The sequence below is a fragment of the Phacochoerus africanus genome, chromosome X (genome assembly GCF_016906955.1).
Source record: "Phacochoerus africanus isolate WHEZ1 chromosome X, ROS_Pafr_v1, whole genome shotgun sequence".
In the NCBI taxonomy this organism is placed as follows: Eukaryota; Metazoa; Chordata; class Mammalia; order Artiodactyla; family Suidae; genus Phacochoerus; species Phacochoerus africanus.
In genome coordinates, this window is record NC_062560.1 from 48729410 (window position 1) to 48745134 (window position 15725).

The window sequence follows — 15725 nt, forward strand, 5'->3', positions numbered from 1 at the left end:
AAGCCTTGGAAGAATATACTGTGCACCACGTTAACAGTATTTATCTCTGAATGGTAGGATTTGGGGAGATTTCTGTGCTTATCTGTACTTTTCAACAATAAGTTATGTATACTTCTATAATCATGAATTTTTATTACTTAAAAACAGCTAAAAAGTTCCATTCCCCAAGCATTCTTATTAAATGATTTTGCAACTCTAAAATCGTATGCAAATTTAATATTATATAATAACAGACTGTTGTGTGGACATCACATAGTATCTGAATTTCTACTTACATGAGTAATTTATACCATTCTCACAGTATAAAAATTCAAGCAATTCATGGTAATGATTGCAGGGAGGAGGGGAATGCTGGTTTAAAGTATTATTAACCCCCCCCCCCAGGACTTGAGGCAAAAATAAATGTTATAAATGATCAAGTTGGAGTTCCTGCTGTGGTACAGTAGGTTAAGAATCTGACTGCAGCAGCTCAGGTTGCTGCAGAGGTGCGGGTTCAATCCCAGGCCTGGCACGGTGAGTTAAAGGATCTGGCATTGTGGCATTGACTCAGATTCAATCCCTGGCCCAAAACCTCCATATGCTGAGGTTGCAGCCGTTAAAAACAAACAAAACAAAGCAAAAAAGAAAAATGGGGGAGGGAGGAGGTAGGAAAAGGTTTTTGCTATATTATTCTTGGTACTGTTCAATACATTTACAATTTCTAATAAACAGAAATGCAAACATTACAAAAAAGTTGACCATTCCTCCCAAATAAACTCATCGGTTTACTCTAGTTTAAAAAAAATATACGAACAGTACCACATAGTATATACTATAGTGCGATTTGCCAAAATTACCTCCAAAATAGCCATATTAATTTGCACCACTTGTGAGCAGTATTACAAGACCAGACTCTTCTGTATTTTTGCCATGACTTGATATTACCAAAATATTTTTTGCCAATCCAATGGTTTTAAAAGATCTCATTTTAAATTGCATTTCTGATATTTAGTTTGAGTATCTTTTCTTGTTACTGGAAATTTTTACTTTTATTTAAAAATTTTTTTCTATTACTTTTATTTGTTTTTTAGGGCCACACCTGCGGCATATGGAAGTTCCCAGGCTAGGGATTCAATTGGGAGCTGTGGCTGCCGGCCTACGCCACAGCCATACCAGACCTGAGCCGTGCCTGTGACCTACACCGCTGCTCACGGCAATGCCAGATCCTTAACCCACTGAGTGGGGCAAGGGATTGTACCTGTGTCCTCATGGATACCAGTTACCAATGAGCCACAACAGGAACTCCCTGGGAATTTTTAGTTCCTATTCTGGAAAAAGTCTGCTCCTAATTTTCTACCGGATTTATTTTTTAAATTTTACTCTTATCATTAAGATGGGAACCAACCAACCAAAATGCTAATGGTAACTGAGTATCATTGCGGGAGCAGGAATCTTTTCCCAAAACAGGAACATTTTCTAATTTTTTCCCCTAAATTTAGTTAACTAGAAATTAGAAAATGGGGATAAAGTGAGTTAAAAAAAAATCCTCTTGGACCAAAATATTACTTCCAGGGTACTCTACTATAGGAATTGAAAACTCTTAAAGACTCATAAAATCTAGCTTGAAGAGGGAGTTCCCTTGTGGCACAGTGGGTTAAGGACCCAGCACTGTCACTGCAGCAGCCTAGGCCACCGTTGTGGCATGGGTTCAGCCGCTGGCCCAGGAACTTCCACATGCCACACGTGTGACCAAAACAACAAACCCTAGCTCAAAGAAATAAACACATCTAAAGTACAAGTCTTATGAGAAAATGAAATAACAGTTCAAAGAAACTATTGATTCTTCTGGGATACATTTAAGTAACTTCATTTGTATAGTATTTTTGAGTTGATGGCATACTTTGTATCTTGTTAACCCTAACAAAATTCTGTGCGACATTCTCTGACACCCTCCTATAAACTGCTATAGCACATCTTGTTCACTCGTGTTATTGTGCTGATTCCCTTGATTATGATTTACAAGTCTCCCTCCTCTAGTAGACCACGCTGCCCTCCATTCTCCGGTTTCTCAACTGTGTTCCCAGTATCTGCACTACTGAGTATATTCTCAAATATTTGTTGAATGAATATCATCATTCTCATGTAAAGGATGAGGAAACTGGCTCAATGATGATGCAATTTGCCCCAGGTTAACATAGCTTTTAAGTATCTATTTTATGTAAATTATAATTGCCTTATCTTTATAGGGTACTCTATAATTTAAACATTTTCAATACATCTCACTTTAGTGCTCACAGCAACCTATGAAGCAGACTTTTTGATTATGATTTTATAGATGGGAATGAAAATTTAGCAATAAACCCCAGGCCCAGTCAAATCCTACTTTATATCAAGTATAGCTGTCTTTTTACATATTTGAGAGATCACTAACTGTGTACAGGAGCCTCTATCTTTATGTAGCAAATATCCTGGGGGTGGTAGAGGGGAGGGAAGGGGAGGAAGAAGGCGAAAGGAAAACAGTTAAAGCAACAGGACAGAAACTGGAGACCAGGTGTGTGTAGGTCCATCTAAAGACCATAAACTGATATGGCGGTGTCAACCGCATGTGCCACTCTGAAATCCAATCTTGGCCCAAAGGTTTTTCTTGATATTACCCTGTATTCATAGAAGACAACTGCATGCTTTCTCACACTCAGCAGTCTCAAAGGCTGGAAAGGGATACAGAGGTAAGGAGGGCTTTGAGAAACAATAGACGGGTTATATCACGTACAGACAAAGCACAAGAAGAAATGATAACACAAAGAAAAAGGAACTTTAAGCATGATCTCACATACAGTTCTAAATTGGACAGAGTTTCTCAAGGGCAGAGACTAGATCTCATTCATTTTATGTCTTTAAGCTCCTTGCACTTAGAAGCCCTCAGTGAATGCTTACTGAACTGAAGAGACAATGTGAGAGGGGAAAAAAAAATAATTAACCATAACAACAACAAAACTGGTTTCCAATTATTGAGCACTATGTGTCATATGCTATATTTTATATAAGAAATGTTAAAAGTACTACTCAAGTATGTTAATAGTTATGATACTATGACCATTAGGAAGACTCATGTTACTAAGCTTCAGTAGAACCTTGAACTGAACAAACTAAAACAATAGGGGGCCATGTAGCTGGAGGGTGGGAGATCAAGGCAATCAATGTATTGCACATCACCACAGAACTGGGTTAAGAGCTTTCAGAGGGTATGCTTGTGACTCCCAAGGCTTGGCAAAGTGAAAAGCTACTCTGGTGAAACATTCAGTTGTCTCTGGCCAGAGCCTTAGCCCCTAAATGATCAGAGAACAAATACCATTCCTCCCTAAGCACAGACCTGAAGGGTCCAGACAGGCTTTGCTAACTGGTCATCATCAGTTACTTCCCATCTTTGAGGTGCTAGAGAGATTGAGTGAAATAGTATGTGAGAGAAATTACCATCTAATGACTATCTACAGTATACTAACACCTTATTTTTTTCTCAATAACCCCACAAATAAGGCAATTAATAGGTTATTAAGTTAACTTGTCCAAAGGGACAGAACTAGTTAAGTTGCCAGGAAAAAAAATTTAAAAGAGCATTTATTCCTCCTTTCTTATGTAAACTATATCACTTATGAAATTATTCCAGCTAATATAGGAAAAAATGATAGCGTTAGAACACTATTTTGCAACTCCCAATGAATTAATAATGTATCTAAGCTTTGGGCAGCAATGGTTGTTGACATCAAAAAAATAAAAATTAAAAAATCCAAGACAACACTCCAACCTAACAAATGAGAATGAACACATGAGCACACCACCAATAACTATGCAGAAGAGAATGAACCTGAATTTATAAAGCTTCTGGATATCAATTTTCAAGAAATACTGAGGACAGAAGAACACGTTGAACTGTACTGAATGAGTATGCAATCAGTAAAATTCAGTCCGTGGGAAGGAAACTCTAGAGATCAAACAGCCTGAGTTCTTCAATAGACAAAGTATGAAGAAAAGGAAGAAAGGTAAGCTACAGATACTTAAAGACAAACCAAATTTTAAAAAATGGACAAAGTAAACTACACTGTCCAGGGATGCACACTTGTAATGATAAAACCCTAACAATGCAAAGAAGTGACTACAATAAAGTCAGAATAGTAGTTACTATCCAGAGGGAGGGAGAATGCTATCATAGGGATGGGCACATGGAGGGACTTCTAGGGTGACAAGCAAAATTCTAGTTCTTGACTTGGGTAGTGGTAATACAAGTGCTTTAAAGTAATTAATCCATAAATTTTTTGGGGGGAGTGTTTTTCATATCTGTATTTTTTAATAATAAAAGGAAAATATTTTAATCACATTAAAGCCACTAATATATGGTAAGACTCCATTTGTATGAAATGCAGAATAGGCAAATCTATAGACATAAAGTAGATTAGCGGTTGCCAGGCACTAGGGTAGGTGGGAGAAAGGAGAAGGGGCCAGACTAACAGACATTGGGTTTCTATCCTTTAAGGTGTTGAAATGTTCTAAAACTGATGTAGTAATTAATGGTCATACAACCATGAGCATACTAAATAAAAACCGCTGTACACCTTTTTTTTTTTTTTTTTGGTCTTTTTAGGGCTGCACCCATGGCATATGGAGGTTCCCAGTCTAGGAGTCAAATCGGGGCTGCACCTGCTGGCTTACACCATAGCCACAGCAACTTGGGTTCCAAGCCACGGCTGCAACCTACACAACCATAGCTCACTGCAATGCCGGATCCTTAACCCAACTGAACGAGGCCAGGGAACAAACCTGCGTCCTTATGGATACTAGTCGGATTTGTTTCCACTGAGCCATGATGGGAACTCCAAAACTTCTGTACACTTTAAATGGGTTAACTCTATGTGAATTATACCTCAATAAAAGTGATAATAAAAGTCTAAGACACCCCACAATTAAGCCAAGACACACATTTAAAATAAAACTGGGGTGGAGTCTTAAAAATGTGCATTTCTGACAAGTTCCCAGCTGATGGTGCCTCTGCTGATTCTGGGAACCACATTTTTTGAGAACCACTGTAACAAAAGGCTTCAAAACTGCTTCTGGCTGAAGGCGGTACTAATCAGCACTGGAGAGTCAAGCGTTTTACTCAGGGACTGGGAAATAGTTCTGAATAAAAAGTTAACACTTTGTGCCAAGCACTGTTCTATTCCACTGGTTCCCCGACCGAATCTCCTTTGGAACTTGTTGGAAATGCATATCTCAGGGCCCTTCCCAGACCTATAGAATCAGATACACTGGGGGTGGAGCCCAGCAACCTGTGTTTTAGCAAGCCTTGTAGGTGATTCTGATGTTCCCTGAAGTTTCAGAACCATTGTTCTAAGAACTTTACATGCATTAACTCAGCTACACATCTCCAAAACCCTATGAGGTAGGTAACACTATTATTACTATTTTACAGATTAAAAACTGTGACACAGAGGTCAAATAATTTGCACAAGATGACACAGCTGGAAAGAAATGGAGTCAGAACTTGAACCCAAGGAGCCTGGGCTCTTAATCACTGTGCTGAAAGATCTGTCCATTTACACGAACTCAATCAGCAGAATGCAGTAAATAAAGAATTACACTAGTAAGTTTTAAAAAAAGCAAAGATGAGGAGAACATACGACTCACTATATAAAGACAGGCAAATAAGCAAATAATTGCAGCAAATAATGTAATCATTAAAGCAATCTTCCAAATGTGTTCCGAAATATAAGGAGCCACCAAATACAATATACCGAGTATTTTCAGACCAATTATCTCTGGAACCTAATTATAAAGACTCAAAATCTGTGTTATGCTAAAGATGGTACATAAATTCATGGCAGTATGTTCACACTTACCAATCTTTAAAATCTAAATGATTATACTAAAAAGTCATTCCAGAACAATTTGCATCTCCCTACTCCTAGTCTCTTTTAGTCACTACTTAAAGATTACCGAAAAGGAAAAACTGTTTTCTTTCAACATCTAAGATTATACAATCAGAATTTTAGAGTTGAAAAAATTTTCACATTCACCTAGTCCAATCAGCAATCCAAACTGAATCAATCTACAATACTAAACTCCATTTAAAGATACATTCATAAGAAGCTAAAAGAAATCCCAATTTGCCGTAAAATCACATTCTGAAACCAATCCATGTCACCACTGTAATTTTTAAAGCCAAATGATTAAAACTTTTTAAGGGAATTAAAAGTTGAAAATGCTCAGGTTTTAACAGCCCAAACAAAACCTACACTTGTTTACTCATAGAAAAACACTCCTTCACTATCTGAAAGTGTTTCTATAACCAAGCTGGTCAACAAGTACATCGAGTTTCAGCAACTCGGCCCCTATGACACATCAAATGAGAGCGCTTCCAAAGAATCTTGTGAGCTGAGTTATCCCTGACATTAACATATAAACATCTGGTAACCCATCATTGAAGAAACGAGTCAGAGAACAATACAGCAAAACACCCAACTGCTTGTGACTATCAACCTTACAGATAATGAAATCATTGTAAAGCAGCCAAATATGGTTACAGCTACACATCACATTTTCACAACTTAAGTCAAACTGCAAGAGAGGTTAACATGGAATGTGAAGGGCAAATATTTTCAAAGCAACAGATTTTGGCATTTCAGTAATACTTTGAATCCATGGTTGAAAACACAAAACAAAAGGGGAAAAAGGCAACAGAATTTCCATTGTAAACTTGTAACTCTGGAAACAATTCAAATACTGAAATGCCTACTGTGTGCAATGGTCTGTCCCCAAAATCTACAATTATCCTAGTTTCACAAACTCAGGATTAGAAGGTTTAAAGGAATTTTGTTCAAACTTCCAAAGTAGAGAAAATTCAGGATAAAGGTAAATATCTAATCACTTTACATAATGGGCACACATTTTTTTTGTTGTTGAACGAATGAATGGATTTCACTTCTTTTATACTTAGTAAATTTACAACTAAGGATCTAATTTCTCCCTTAATGAACAAAGAACTGAAAAGCCTGAACTCATCATGATTCACTGCAGCGGTAATTCATAATCATATTTCATCTAAATACCTCAGAAACTTTAATTCATGACCTCTAATCCTCTCTGGCCCTTCAACTTGGAATTACACTCATTTTAAAGGTAGGCACAAATGGCCCTGCTCTGCCCACTTGTGCTTAAGTCAAAGGCTGGCTGGAGCATATATGTCTAACTTCCATTCACAGTTTCGACCATGGAAGGGACATTAACAGTGGATCCAATGCTGAACAAGGAAATAAATGAACAGCTTAAAGGACTCTATGCTGGGGAACAGCATTTTCAGAAGAAATAAAATGAAAAAATAACAGAAAAACTGTATTTGTGTTTAACAGGTAGCAGGAAAATCAGGATATAAGTGGAAGCTCTCAAAAATTGTTTAGTATTGCCATTTCAAAAACTGTATTACAGCCAAAGGAACTCATCACTAAGTCTTAATAGCTTAGAAGTTATGGATCAGAGCAGCTGAGATACCAACATCAAAAGAATAAAAACCAACTTTATAAGATAGTATAAAAATAACTAAACCACCTAAGGAAATTGAAACCATGGTGAAAACCCCCAAAGGCACAATCAGGTCATTATCTAGGAAACATTAGCTTCTTCCACAAGGAGGCCTACTTTTCATGTAGAGCCGTAAGCAGGGCCAAGACATGGAACTGAAGTCAGGTATCAATTAAATCAGACTCTGCCACAGAAAAAGGAACCCATGACTAGTTATTTTGGGATAGTGCCTAAGCCAGCAGTATCAACTCCAACTGGGATAGAGGAGATTATTGCCATTGTTCCATTATAATGGGGGTCCTCCAAGGTCTTTAACTTAGCAAGAATGGGTTAGATACCACTTTGAGAATGTAATCACCAAATGTGGGGGAAACTCTTTAGGGCAATTTCTTCAACAAATAAATCAGAAGAAAAAGGGAAGGAACCTACAGATTAAAACAGATTTAAGAGGTATCAATCCTCCTTTGTGATAAATGGATTTTCTCTGGATCCTGATTCAAACTAAAATTTGAACAAACAAAATTTAAAATATTTGCTATTTTAAAAAATCAGTTAATTTTTTGAGTTGTGGCAATGGTTCTGAAGTGATATTTAAAAGTATATACACAAGTATTTTGCAAATAGAAAGAAAATGCCAGCAGGGGTTTATGTCAAAATTATCTAGGGGGTAGGGAGTGAGGGGTTGGAGTAGAGTACAGGTAAAAAGTAAAGGCTGCAAGTTGGTAACAGTTACAGCCAATGATGGGTACACAGGGGATCCTTATATTATCCAATTTTTATATGTTTCGAAATTCCAAAAAGAATTAGACATAATATCTTGCAATTTTATTTTCTGAATTATGCTTAAGGTGATTTTAAAAATCATGTAACAGAGAGAACTCATTTAAATTTTAATTTAGTAATGAGCTGCATTTAAACACAAGAAACAGTCAGTACCACATCAGATTCAGATAATGGAAAAAACCAAAGTAGCTCAATTACAGAACAGAAATACACCCCCCCCCCACCATCTCCATTCCAGGAAGTAAAATACAAATACTACCCAAAAAGATCCACAAAAACTAACCTAAAATCACAGCCAATCATACTCATCCTGGTGGGAAATCCCAACACTGCTCCGACAGCTTCCTGAACCTTCCTGACACCAAGTTGGTCTGCTGGTTCCTCTGGAGTGCTAACCCACTCAGGTCAGACTACTGGAGGACCTACAAGAAAAAAGGAGGGGGAGAGATACACAACACATTTATTAGGGTGTGATCGAGCTAACCATTATATCAATGCTAAACATAATCAGTTATTTCTTAAGCAATAGCCCTCACATATCAATTTGCATTTTTAGGAACTGCTTTGAGCAGTAACAAGAATTCAGAACCAAGGCTAAAGCAATTTTAATCTGACACTTGCGACAACATCCCTAAAAAACTCAATTCTGCTCTCAACTGAAATAAAATTATAGGGAATAGTGATTATTTAATAGACAATTTTATATCCTTTCTGTGAAGTGACACTAAGACAATGTTAAATTTTTAATTTTTTTGTGAAAAAAAGTACACACATAAATCATTTTTCACCTACATATGCTTTCTGGCCATACTGGGGGACAAATGACAAATACCCTGGAAACAGACTGAACTTTGCCACTGAACCTTAGACAAAGTTTTTAACTAGTATTGCTACTCTTTCCTCTCTTCTCAGAGACCAACCGAGAATAAATTAAACCTTTTAGGTCACACCTAGATTATCATTCCCAGATTTAATTCTAGTTTTGAATACAAAACTCAAATAGAGATTTAATTTCTGATCACTGCTTGACCCATTGTGAACACCAAGGCAAAATCTCAAACAGAAAGTGATCTCTTGTCCTCCAATGAAAAAAAAGGGGGAAAATCCTATTACCTCCAAAGCACCTCAAACTAAATAAAGCAAACCCTAAATAAAGCACAAAACCAATGTCTGCATATAGTTAATTATGATGGTTACCCATGATAAAATTTTAATCCTACATAAACTTTTCACCATATTCCTTTTTCAAACCCCATCATCCATCCAAGGTAATTAGAAAAAAAGCATTCAGGGAGTTCCCGTCGTGGCGCAGTGGTTAACGAATCTGACTAGGAACCATGAGGTTGCAGGTTCGGTCCCTGCCCTTGCTCAGTGGGTTAACGATCCGGCGTTGCCGTGAGCTGTGGTGTAGGTTGCAGACGTGGCTCGGATCCCGCGTTGCTGTGGCTCTGGCGTAGGCCAGTGGCTATAGCTCCTGATTGGACCCCTAGCCTGGGAACCTCCATATGCCGAGGGAGCGACCCAAGAAATAGCAAAAAGACAAAAAAGAAAAAAAGCACTCACTTTAATAGTGGATTTAATTAAAATATGAACAGTGGAAAACTACATCCAAATTGAATACTTCTACTTAGTAAGAATGTTGGAAAACACAAAATGGTAAAAACACAACAGGCAGTAGTGTACTAAAGGAGGATCAGTAATTCACTTTGGAAAAGCTCGGTATCCCAAACAACCTTTCTAAAACCCCAAACCTCTTAGTTAGGAATTATCCTGCTCAGGTAAGACCAAATAACATATCCCCACACTGATCTCAGGGACCAAAGAAAGGAGGTAGGGGAAAAGAGGTATGAACACTTAGGAACTAGCTAGCAGAAGTTCCCTTTCTTACTGTGAAAAGCATGGCACCAAATTTCATTACTTTTATAAAAGGTGAGTGACAAGACACATTGACTGCCTTTGAAGGAGCAAAAGAGGGAGGAGGCAAGGGATGAAACACCCCTTCCAAAAGGCAGAACATCTGGGTGTGGTTCTTGACAGAAACATTATGGCCAGTGGTCATTCCAGGATGGTGATTTTCCATTAAAATTCCTAGACTAGAAGGTTAATACAGGTGGGAAACACCTTCAAACATAGTAAAATATTGGAGATAAAAAGTTTGGCTTATGAGGGGGGAAAATATAAAAAAATGATGGCTGGCCCAGAAATAAACTAAAAATGATGGCTGGCCCAGTTAAAAGAACATAAATCTCTTCTTTCCCAGGGCATAAAACTACCATATGACACAGATGCATCTGCCAATGTATCCTAAAACCAGGAAGAAGTAACCAGTTTATTGTATGTCTATCATAAGGCAAACACTTCATAGATTGTTTAATTCTAGCAACTACTATCCCATTATAAAGATGCAAAACAGAATACGTAAAGTAATTTTCCCAAGGTCAGAAAGTGTGATGTGAACCCAAAACATACAGTATTTCTACCATACCAGGCTGCCTCCCTTGAGTGAGTAATGCTGGTGTCTCCTCAAGCTACGCAACACTGGGGCTAAGAGAAAACAATGTTGAATATGTAATCTAAAAAGGAAACAAATGATAGGGAATTAATTGCTATAGTAATTGTGGAATGGGGGAGAGCAGAACAGGGTAATGATTGAGGGGCAAGAATAATCTAGCAAAGCTATTTTATTTTCTAGCACACAGAGAGGAATAAATGCAGTGGAGCCTAATGGGAGGCTATTTTCTCTCTAGGGGATTCAGCTCCCAGAATAAGAGCATGGGGGGGGGGGGAGGCCCGCAGGGAATAGAAGACTAAGAAATGAGAAACATGTAAGAGATGGCTAACAGCAAAAAAAAAAAAAAAAAAAAAAAAAGAGAGAGAGAGCGAGCGAGATGGCTCTCAAGCTTCTAAGGGGGAGTGTGGCGGAGAAGGAAAAGCAAAAAGTTGGTTTACTGGAGGGATACCCTCCACAGCCTTTTTTTAAAGTTCTTTTTTTCCCCTTTTTCAGGGGGATTGGGTGTTATGAGGAAGGGAAGACTAACGGCCCTGAAAACGAAGAGGTCATGAAGACTGCAATCATACAACCACCAATCCATTCATTGTGCCACCTAAGAGTGGTTGAGCAGCAGAGTTGGAGAAAATCAGTGTCCTGTGCTCCGGATCAGGGTCATACAAGCGTGAAGGCTGCTGTGACTCCATCCACGAAGGTGGAATAAAGGCAGGGAACGGAAAAGGGTCTCTAGTCAACGCCTGTGTCAAGGGGACCAATGGAAGAGGGGAACAGAACGGGTTAGGGGACTTGGGCTAAGCTCTTCCTTAGCAGTACAGGGTGACGGGAAAAGCTCTGACTCTCCCTCTTAAATGTAAGCCTCAAATATCCATGTAGATCAGAAAGATTCAATGGGACGATGGAATTAGGGGAGAAGGGGGAGGAATACGTCAAAGGCACCAAAGCGTGACCCCCTCCCTATACCTTAGTTCGAAGACCCTGGGAGTCGGGGAAGTAGAGCCCACCCCAACTCAAGAAAAGCTAGAGGAATCATTTAGGCCCTGAAGGAGCAGAGAACCGAAACGGGCCCGCAAAAAGGCAAAGGAGAGGGAACCAGTCGTCGTAGGTTGGTCCCTTCTCCCCACTGCCCAATCTAACCCCCAACCCCACTCCCCAACGAACTCTAGGACTCCCGCCCCCCCTCCCTTCCCAACCCGCCCACTGCGGCGGCGACAACGGAGGCGTTGACCGATTGGTGGGGTAAAGGCGGGCCCACACGCGGCTGAGGCCCGGGAAATGGTGTCGCCTCAACCGACTAGAGGCGAGGTGGTCTTCGCCTCAGGTTAGGCTTATTGGCACCTCTGCTTTTCGCCAATCGTCACCTCCTTAACGTCGGGTACCTGAGAGGCGTCACAAACGCGGACAGCCAACACCTCAGTCCCGGGTACTGGCCGGACAGACATCAGCTTCCGCCGCCATCTTAACAGCAGGCGGACCGACCCTAGTCACTGCCCCCCCCACACCCCCGAGCTACCTCCGCTACCGCCAACGGATCCCACGAGTACGTAACCCCGCTCCCGCGAGAACTCACCGGGTAGGAACAGCACGAGCCGAAGACGCCGCCGCCGCCTCCGCGGTTACTGCAGTCTGTAGCCCAGCCGCGGCCGCCTCCGCGCGATCCCGCGAGAGCTTCTACCCGACGGGAACAGCCTGAGCCCAGCCCTTCCCAGACCCCTCCTCCCACCAAAGCTGAAGTCGCTACGGCTCCGCTCTCACCCCACGCGAAGCAAAAAGCAAATGACGCACAACCTCACGAAGCATCGAGGGGCGGAGCCAATCTGCCGCCGGGAGCTCTCGCATGCGCCATGAGAACTATCGCGATAATACGTTTTGGTCTCCGCGAGACCTTCGAATTCACCGCAGGATGCCGCCCTCGCCTCGCCTGTAGGAAACATGAGATCTCGCGAGACCTGGGGCACGCTCCTAAAAAGGAGAGAGGCGGGGCCCCCACGAAAATGACTGGGAGTTTTCAGGGGAAGGGAGGAACCTCGCGTCCTGCAGGGATCTCGCCTACCACGAGGTTTCCGACCCACTGCAGAGCTGGCTGCCAAACCTCGCGATGACACAGCTCAGCGCCAAATCTCGGCCATGTCCTGAAAACTGCCTCCGCCCCCGATCTAAGGTGTCTAGAGCCTAGTGCTTGAGGAAAATTTAAAAAGTCAACCTGTTTATTCTCACGCTTCCGGGCAGAGCTGTACCAATTAGCCAAACTCCATTCTGGAAGAGGAGCAGTAGATCTCCCATTGTTAGCTTCCTCCAGGAATTACATATTATCTTGGACTAACACATAGAAGACGTTCAAATCTCACAATAAACACGCAAATGCAAAAGAAAACAATGACATAACAATTTCTGCCCATTAGATCGGAAAAAAAAATTTTAAGACCGATAATATCCAGACTCCTTCCCTCGCCGCACTGCAGGCTACTGAATCCATCTTAATCTAACTAAAGGCTCATATCGTTAGTTCTAGCTCCAAAGCCACTAATTTTAACTCCTGAGGCTCTACCTTGGCACAACCAAAAGATTCAATAAAGTGGTTTTCTCCAAACAAAGGAGTCTGCCCTCAAAGGAAAATTCAAGCTTCTAAGGGGGGGGGGGGGAAATGCGTGCTTGAAGCTTTTAATATGGCAGTTTTTCCACCTCTAGCCAACAATATTTCTCCAATAAATCCAGGATTCCAATCTGGCTCGATTTGTGGGCTTTCCTATTCTAATGCATTGTTCTGTCTATTCTAATTTATATATTGTTCCTTTAGAGTACACTTTAATAGCTGGTAGTACAAATACCCCCATCTTTACTTATCTTTAAAATATTTTCTCGTTTATTCTTTGCCATCTTTTTTCTGGATGAACTTTAGAATCATATTAAGTTCCAAACACTTGGTATATTTATTGAAATTGCATGAATTGTGTAAATCAACATAGGAAAAATGGACACCACTACAAAATTGAGCCTTCTTATCCAGAAGCATGGTATTCCTTCACCATGTATGCAAACGTTCTTTCATTATATTCCTCAATAAAGTTTTGTGGGTTTACTTCTAGGTATTTTTATTCGTTTTTCTTGCTATTGCGAATAGGGTTTTTTTTTTTTTGGTATTAAATTTCCAAAATGCTTATTGCTTATAGATAGGAAGACTATTGATATTTGCCTGTTTACTTTTGCAATCGGACAAATAAAAAATAATTTCAACTTCGCTAGTAATCAGGTAAATGCAAATGAAAACAATGACATACCATTTTTGCCCTTTAGACAAAATTACAAAAATTGATAATTCGTATTAGCACAAATGTGGAAAAATGGGCACGCTCGCACAACACTGAAGAGTGTAATTAGTATAGCCTTTGGGGAAGGCAATTTGGACAAATCTATCAAGATTCAAAGTGCATATACACTTTGACCCAGCGATTACTCTTCTAATAATTTCTCCCACAGAAATACACATGTGCATGATATAGATATATATACATGTATATATACAATCCCATTCATTATAGCATTGCTTGTAATAGCCCCCTCCCTCCCCCAAAAGGGAAACAAGCCAATGTACATCAATGGGGAAATGATTAAATAAACTGTAGTACAATCATACAATGCAGCTGTTTATAAATGAGATAAATTTAGATTCCCTGATATAGGAAAATCTACAAGACATATTAAGTTTTTAAAAAGCTGTTAGCCGAAATGAATGTGTGCGTGTGTGTGTAGTACCATTTATATACCAAAACATACATATACGACGCCTAGTAGTTACCCGCGAAGCCTGCCTGTCAGCCCCTCACCTTCCCCCTTCTCTGAGGCCGCCTTCCTTTAACCCCTGAGAGAAACGCCGAAGGCCCGGCCTTTACTCCCTCTCTAGGGCCACTTGGCCAAGACTAATGCCGGTACCTCGCATCCCCACTGTCGGCCGCTCTCTCGCCGCGCTGCCAGCCGCTGCCCGGGCTGCCCCCGAAGATGCGGCGAGCCCTCCACTGGCGCCGGCCGAGGCCTGGGGGAGGGGAGAGAAGGCGGGGTTTGAGGGAGGGCTGAGGCAGGCCGCCGGGCCCCTTCACCAGCCTCTCCCGCAGGCTCCCCAAGGCCGCCACCTCCGCGTCTCCGCGCAGGGTCCCGTGGGAACAACCCCCTGCGAGGAGCCGAGGACGGCCGCGCGAACAGAGCCCGCCCCTCAGCCCGGAGGAAGACGCTCACCTCGGCGGCAGTAGCTCCGCGGGGCCCGCAGGAGCGTGCCGAGTCCGCGGCCCTGCTTTAGACCTGCACCCCTCGCTCGCCCTCCGCCGAAAGCCTCCCCCCGCTGGCTCTCCTCACACTCGGCCTGAGGCTCCGCCCCCCGCTCGAGTAGCCCCGCCTCTGCCACTTGGGAGGGCGCTCCCTCCGCGGTGAAGCCGGGTTCCCTGCAGCGGACCGCGCCTGAGCTACTCCAGGCTCAGTAAACGCAGCCAAAGAGGATAGTAGTGTCGCTAAGGAATTGGGATTTGATTCGAGGCATGGTGGAAACCGCTGAAGGGTGATATGATTTGATTTGATTTACATTTAAAAATTAATCTCCAGCTGCCTAGTGAAGAATGGGGGTCAAGAGGGCAAGTGGGGACACAGTGTGGAGGGCAGGAGACGTCGGGGGCGCCTACCACAATGAGTTTACAGGGGCAAACCCTTACAACGCTTACTTCAGGCACGTACTGAACCCTCAGTAAGCAGTCTCTCTTTTTCTTCTTGGTATTTTTTGGGGTGACAGTGCGATTGGTAAAGAGCTTATAGAGGATCTGCATTTGTAAACGCGTAGGAATAAAAATCTGTTGAGTTACCCCATTAACCATGCTTCATCTGGGGTGCAAAATGAAATTGGAGGGTG

At 41.4% G+C, this 15725-nt stretch overlaps 1 protein-coding gene across 8 annotated transcripts in view; it reads right to left on the minus strand.

Annotated features, from left to right (window-relative positions):
- The window catches only part of HUWE1 (HECT, UBA and WWE domain containing E3 ubiquitin protein ligase 1), a 154944-nt gene extending 139762 nt beyond the window's left edge, over positions 1–15182 (minus strand). For 7 of the 8 annotated variants that reach the window (XM_047765245.1, XM_047765242.1, XM_047765248.1 and 4 more), the window contains exons 1-2: positions 12405–12607; positions 8612–8750 (exon numbers count right to left, since the gene is read on the minus strand). The gene's annotated coding sequence lies outside the window, so the exon portion shown is untranslated. Of the gene's footprint in view, positions 1–8611; positions 8751–12404; positions 12608–14764; positions 14865–15064 lie in introns of those variants that run through there. The other variant, XM_047765241.1, reaches the window with a different exon arrangement.
- Positions 15183–15725: the final 543 nt, after the last annotated feature.